Raw genomic sequence first — 6,601 nt, 5'->3', positions numbered from 1 at the left:
TAATTTCATTATATAAATAGTTTAACTGCAGCAGTTCTAGTTCATTGGTCATTAGTGTTAGTGCTGCTTAAGTGGTTTGTGTTTCCAGACCAGTGAGTAGAATTGCTAACTCTGCTCTGCTCAAGCCAAGTTGTCCATCAAAATAACTTCCATTTCCTTAAAATCTTTCTTTTCAAACTCCCTTTTGTCTTCACAATTTTCAAAAGAATAAAGGCAGCTCCCATGATCACAATATACCAGACTATTCCTCTACCAGTGGAAAAGGGTTTTAGATGTGTTAGCATTAGCAGGTTCAACTTTAAGTGTCTTCTAATATTGAGAGCCTAATACCCTTATTATTGTAATATGAATAGACTCAATTAATTTGAGAACAAAATTAAGATAGTATTGATAGTGAAATATTAATACCATGTTGAAATTCTCCTGCTTTTATAAGTGAAAGATTCATTTTCTAATATTAAAATTTTACTACTGAGATCTAGATTTAAATCATTTTTATAGCATTGAGATTTAGGAATATAATGAAGAGTTCAGTTAAAGTATGTGTGTAAGTACCATTGATTTTTAAAGGATTTGGTTGAACTAATATATGTAGGTTGTATTCAGCTTAATTTTAAAGGGTGATAGAGTCTTAAGGTAGATAGCTTTGTTGTGCCAATTCAGACAAAGGTAGCAGGCACTGATATATCCATTTTATGAAAAGGAAAAGTTGATAAGAGTCACTAGTACAAATGGACTGTTAACAGTTTAAAATTCTTGATCCAAACCATTATCTAAGGGCGTTTCACTTTGGAAAATGATTGATTGATTACATTAATATAACCAAAGTGGTTAACCATGAAGGCAAGTTTTTTGAAGATAGTTTTTAGTTATTCAAGATGCAAAAGATAAGAGTGACATAGTATTGACAAATAATTTTAACTTTGAAATCTTTAAATGCACAATGATTTTTAATAACTTAGTTACTGAATTGTTATTTCTATGTGTTACTTTATCATGTCATATGCACTGTAGATAAAAAACCTGAAGGTAATACACTGTTCTCCTCTGCTAATAAAACTAAGGCCCACAGATGAGTTCTATTCCACCTGAGAGAAAAGAGCTGTACAATATGTTGATGTGAGTATTTGTTGTTCTACCAGGTCCCTCTAACAATTATTGTCTTCTAAAGCCTAAAACAAGACGCCCTCCAATAATCTCTGTGGATAAGAAACATGAATCTGTGGAAAACATGCAAAGAGAGCAATTATTAACTCATATTGCAAACGATACAGGCTACTCACTATTCACAATCACTATTTTCACAGCCAGTAGTCTTCTACAAGGAAGCACTGTTCAGGTTTGAGTCCTTTGATAGAGGACTGAATGAAGAGGGTTCAAGTCTCATCATTGTATTTGTGTATATAGCAATGGAAACTTTAGGAGCTGGAGCCTAGGTGGTGGAAATACATCACTGAAAGCTTCTCAAGAAGTATATGTTATTGTCTCTGGATCTCCTGGATCTCCTGCATGTGTTCTCTGTTTATTGTCATCTCTCCTGCTCTTTTTGTATTAACCCCCACCCCATGATTTCCCTTCCTTTATATTTTATGGCTATCTTGATGTGAGTCTCATGGCTCCACTAAGCACTCACTTAGGCTTCTGTGTTTTTCTGTCTCAACAAAGATCTCAAAAGAAAAGCAGACCCAAGTGACTATAGAAATAATGAATTTTAATCCAATAGACTGAGTTTGTCACAGCGAAATATAAACCAGCTACACATGTTTCTTTTATGTAATGACTAGTTAAAAGCTATACAGTAAATTTTCTGATTTTTAACATATTTCCTATCTATTTTATGGTTTTATACTAAGGTAATCAAATGCAAACTTGTGTGTGTGTGTGTGTGTGTGTGTGTGTATGTGTGTGTGTATGTGTGTGTATATATGTGTAGGCAACTTATTGATGAGAAATGGCCTATCTTACTGGGAAAAGTGGCAACCTTGGACTATTGGCCCTGGGTTAAGAGAAAGCAAGCCACAATGAGAAGCCAGTAGGCAGCACCCCCGATAGCCTCAGAAGTAGCTCCTGGCTCCAAGTTTCTACTGTTCTTCAGTTTTTGCTCAAGCTTCTCTAGATGATGAAATAAATCCTTCCCTCTCCATGACACTTATGGTCATGGTGTTGTATCACAATAATGGAAACCCTTAGTAAGATATGTCACCATCAAGTGTATGTGTGTGTGTGTGTGTGTGTGTGTGTGTGTGTGTGAGTCTGTGTATATGTGTATAAATCTGAATGTAAGAAAGCTATAGGTTTATAATGGGTATCTTACTTTATAACTCACTTTTCAATGTACTTTTTGAGAGATTTTGTTCTAACATAATAATTTTATTGATTATTTGGGAATTTCCTTCAAAGTACACGATCACACTCACTTTCCATTCCTTCCACCTTTGTATCCTGTACCCCCTCAAAAGTGCAGCAAGTCCAAATTGTCTTGGCATGTATTTATTGGAGCATGGTCAATCTCCCAGTAACCAGATGCTTAAAGATAACTGAGTCATTTTCCATCACACCATCAGAAGTTGTAAATTGTGAAGAGCTATGTATATTTCAGCATCTTTATCACATTTTTAAAGACTCTCTTTAATGGCTTCCCCTGTACACTGTTTTTGGGCAGGAGCTAGGGGCCTGGTTTGTCGCAAACTAATTCAATATTTGCTGTTCTCAATTATGAGCCTGGAGTCATCCACACAACTACCATGGAAGCATCCTCGCCCATAACCGCCAGCAGGAACACAGATCCAAGAATTAATGAACTTGAAGCACACCAATTGACTCAATTGGACAGCCTCGATACCTTGCGAATTCTTCTACCTCTGTTGTCCCTGACCTGAACCTATAGATATATACTACTATGCCCAGCATTTTAAGATAGTGTCAGAGCTGTAAACTCAAGTCCATATGCTCACATGACTAGCAGTTTAATCACTGAGCCATGTTACAGAGTCTAGTATAAAGTTTTTAAACATTAATTTTAACATTTAATATATTTACATAAAATTACACCATTCATTTTTTAAAGGTGAAAAATGCTGAAAGTAATATGTATACTTCAAGCTAATTTTTTTAAGCTTTGAATTTTCACTCATAATTATTATTTTATTTGATGAGATGTTTATCAAAACTCTGTAAATAGAATAGCAGTGTGGGTATAAAATGTAGTGTCCTTTATACTCTGCTAAGAAGAAATATTTTAGCCCTTTAAAATGGTTTTAAAAGTCTTACATTTTTTTAATTCAAAATTCAGAAGATAAGTCAATAAAAATGATGACTTTTAAAATATATCAATATAATTAGCCAATCAAATAAAACTTTAATCCTAGATATAGATGTTTGTCTAAATTGTTGTTTGAGGGAAGTTGATGTATGATCAAAGTTATCGATCTAATAATGTTATATAGAGAGAGCTATGCATTCATTGGGCCACCAAGCAATTTAAAATATTTTCTGTTGAATCATCTTGATTTCCAGCGTTGTGTCCTTGAGAGCAGCTGAGACTTATTGGAGTGTAAAAGTGAAATTACCTGGAGCAGAAGGTATTTTTAAACACATGTTTTCCCAAAGAAGGCAGCTGCCCACTGCATGTGTTCTCTGAGCACTGCTGTGCTCAGCAGCTGACTTCCTTTACCTGACATTACCAGGGCAAGAAGAAAACTGTGACACATTGGTTTTCTATCATTTATTAGGGGCAAGAGAGAGTGCCACAATTCATTGTTTTTGTGTAATTTTCTATGATCTCACTAATGTCAAAAGGCATATATTTGACAGTATAAAAAGTGTTTTAACTTTGAAAACAAGCAGAAGGTACTTGTTTATATGCTCTTAATAATACACTTTTATTTTTTATTTAGTTTGTTCTAAACAGTAACAAAACATCTATTTTATATTAACAGTAGGAATATCTTTTCTTCCTGTAATAATTTCTTTCATTCATTTTTCATTTTGAATAAAAAAACATGTTTACTTTATCTGATAATTAAAATTATAATTAATGTAATTTGCTTCAATTTAATTAGTATTTATAATCTTACATAAACCATCTTTTTAATCCAAATTTTAAAATATATTGATTAGATGTTTGTACTTACAAAATGTTAAGATATTCTAATCCTTTGCTTGCATATGTTCACCCATTGGAAATGAAGCTAACAACAGCAGGGAAAACCTATTTATTATCCTTCAAAATACACCAAAATGTCATACAAATATACTTAAGATTTGGTTGAGATCCTTATTGACAGGTGTCTGCAGTTGGAACTGTCTTAACATTCCAGTCAAGGAAGTTCTGTCTGAAGTTGAGTGAGAAAGCACAGTTTGGAAATAATCAAAGGATATAACAACTTCCAAATTGGGGTCTCAGACAATTTAGCAGTTGAACAACTAAGATCATTTCCTTGCTCTCCGGAAAAATATTTAGAAGGGTAAATTGCACTACTACTAATTGCACACTACTTTCCTGATACAAACCAAGAGAAATTTGTAGAAAAACATAGAGTACATCTAAACTCTTTGATGTGTTTGGTGTTATTTTCCTGCAAGATTAATAATGATTGGTAAATAGCAAGTAAATAGTGTTCTCCAATAAGAGCTCCTGTTATTAGAAACTCAAATTGTCTTAGCATTTGCCAGGCCATTCTTCTTGAACTACTTGATAAACCACTGCTTTAGACAAGGTTCATTAAGCTGAGAAAGAGCAACTTCATGATATTCTTCAAAGATGTTCACAGTCTGTTCCAAGAACTTGAGGGTATATAACATCAAACTACAGAAAGGACTTATTATAATTAATGCAAAATTATTCTATATTATATCAGTAAGCACTCTCTTATCATCAGATATTTATCAGTGAAAATCAGAAGCCCAGATTTTTCTCTCCAGTGACTTTCTAAGGTGGGACCAGCATGGAGGCAAGTGACAGCAAAAACAACCCTCTCTGCCCCTTCCTCCCAAGTGGAGAGCTTGCCTCCAGGGAGTGCTCCAACTCAGGGACTGAGGTGAGGTCTCCATTTTCTCTCCAGTGACTTTCTAAGGCAGGAGCAGCCAGGAGGTACAGGCCTCACAAGTGACAGAGCAGCTGGGATAAGATCCTTTCAACCTCATACTACACCTAGGAGGAACAACAGATCCACAGCCCTCTCTGCACCTTTCCTGCAAGTAGAGAGCCTGTCTCCAGGGTGTGCTCTGACCCTAGGACTCAGTAGTGACAACTGATCCACAGCCATCTGCACCTGAGCTTTACCAGAGGAGAGCTGATCTCCCAGAAGTGCCTACACAGGATTACAGAACTATAGGAGGAACAAGTACCAGCCAGAGACAGCAAGAACATATAACACAACAGAACAACTGATGACGAAAGGCAAACGCAAGAATCTTACAAAAAGATACCTAGATTACTTGGCTTCATCAGAACCTAGTATTCGCACCACAGCAATTCCTGGATATTCTGAAACACAGGAAAAGCAAGATTCGGATATAAAATCATATCTTACAATGGTGATAGAGGAATTTAAGAAGGATATGGATATCTCCCTTAAAGAAATACAGGAGAACATAGGTAAACAGGTACAAGCCCTTAAAGAGGAAACACAAAAATTGCTTAAAGAATTACAGGGAAACACATGTAAACAGATGAAGGAATTGAACAAAACCATCCAGGACCTAAAAATGGAAGTATAAACAGTTAAAAAATCACAAAAAAGAGACAACTCTGGAGATTGAAATCCTAGGAAAGAAGTCAGGAATCATAGATGCAAGCATCACCAACAGAATACAAGAGATCAAAGAGAGAATCTCAGGGACAGAAGATACCATAGAAAACATTGACACAGCAGTCAAAGAAAACACAAAATGCAAAAAGTTCCTAACCCAAACCATCCAGGAAATCCAGGACACAATGAGAAGACCAAACCTAAGGACAATAGGTATAGAAGAGAATGATGACCTCAAACTTAAAGGGCCAGTAAATATCTTCAACAAAATTATAGAATAGTTCCCTAACCTAAAAAAAGAGATGACCTTGAACATACAAGAAGCCTATAGAACTCCAAATAGACTGGGCCAGAAAAGAAATTCCTCCTGCCACATAATAGTCAAAAAAATAAAAAAATAAAAAAATAAAAACAAATGCACAAAACAAAGAAAGAATATTAAAAGTGGTGAGGCAAAAAGGTCAAGTAACATATAAAGGCAGACCTATCAAATTTACACCAGACTTCTCACCAGAGACTATGAAAGCCAGAAGATCCTGGGTTGATGTCATAGAGACCCTAAGAAATCACAAATGCCAGGCCAGAGTACTATACCCAGCAAAACTTTCAATTACCATAGATGGAGAAACCAAACTAATCCATGACAAAACCAAATTTAAACAATATATATCCACAAATCCAAACCTTCAAAGGGTAATAAATGGAAAACTCCAACACAAGGAGGGGAACTACATTCCTGAAAAGGCAAAAAGTTAATCTTCCAACAAAACTAAAAGAAGATACCATGAGGTGCTGAGAAGAAGGTATATCCTTTTGTTTTGGGATAAAAAGTTCTATAGATATCTATT

Source organism: Mastomys coucha, unplaced genomic scaffold, assembly GCF_008632895.1.
Source record: "Mastomys coucha isolate ucsf_1 unplaced genomic scaffold, UCSF_Mcou_1 pScaffold1, whole genome shotgun sequence".
NCBI classification, from domain to species: Eukaryota; Metazoa; Chordata; class Mammalia; order Rodentia; family Muridae; genus Mastomys; species Mastomys coucha.
Note: the sequence above shows the minus strand (reverse complement) of the source record.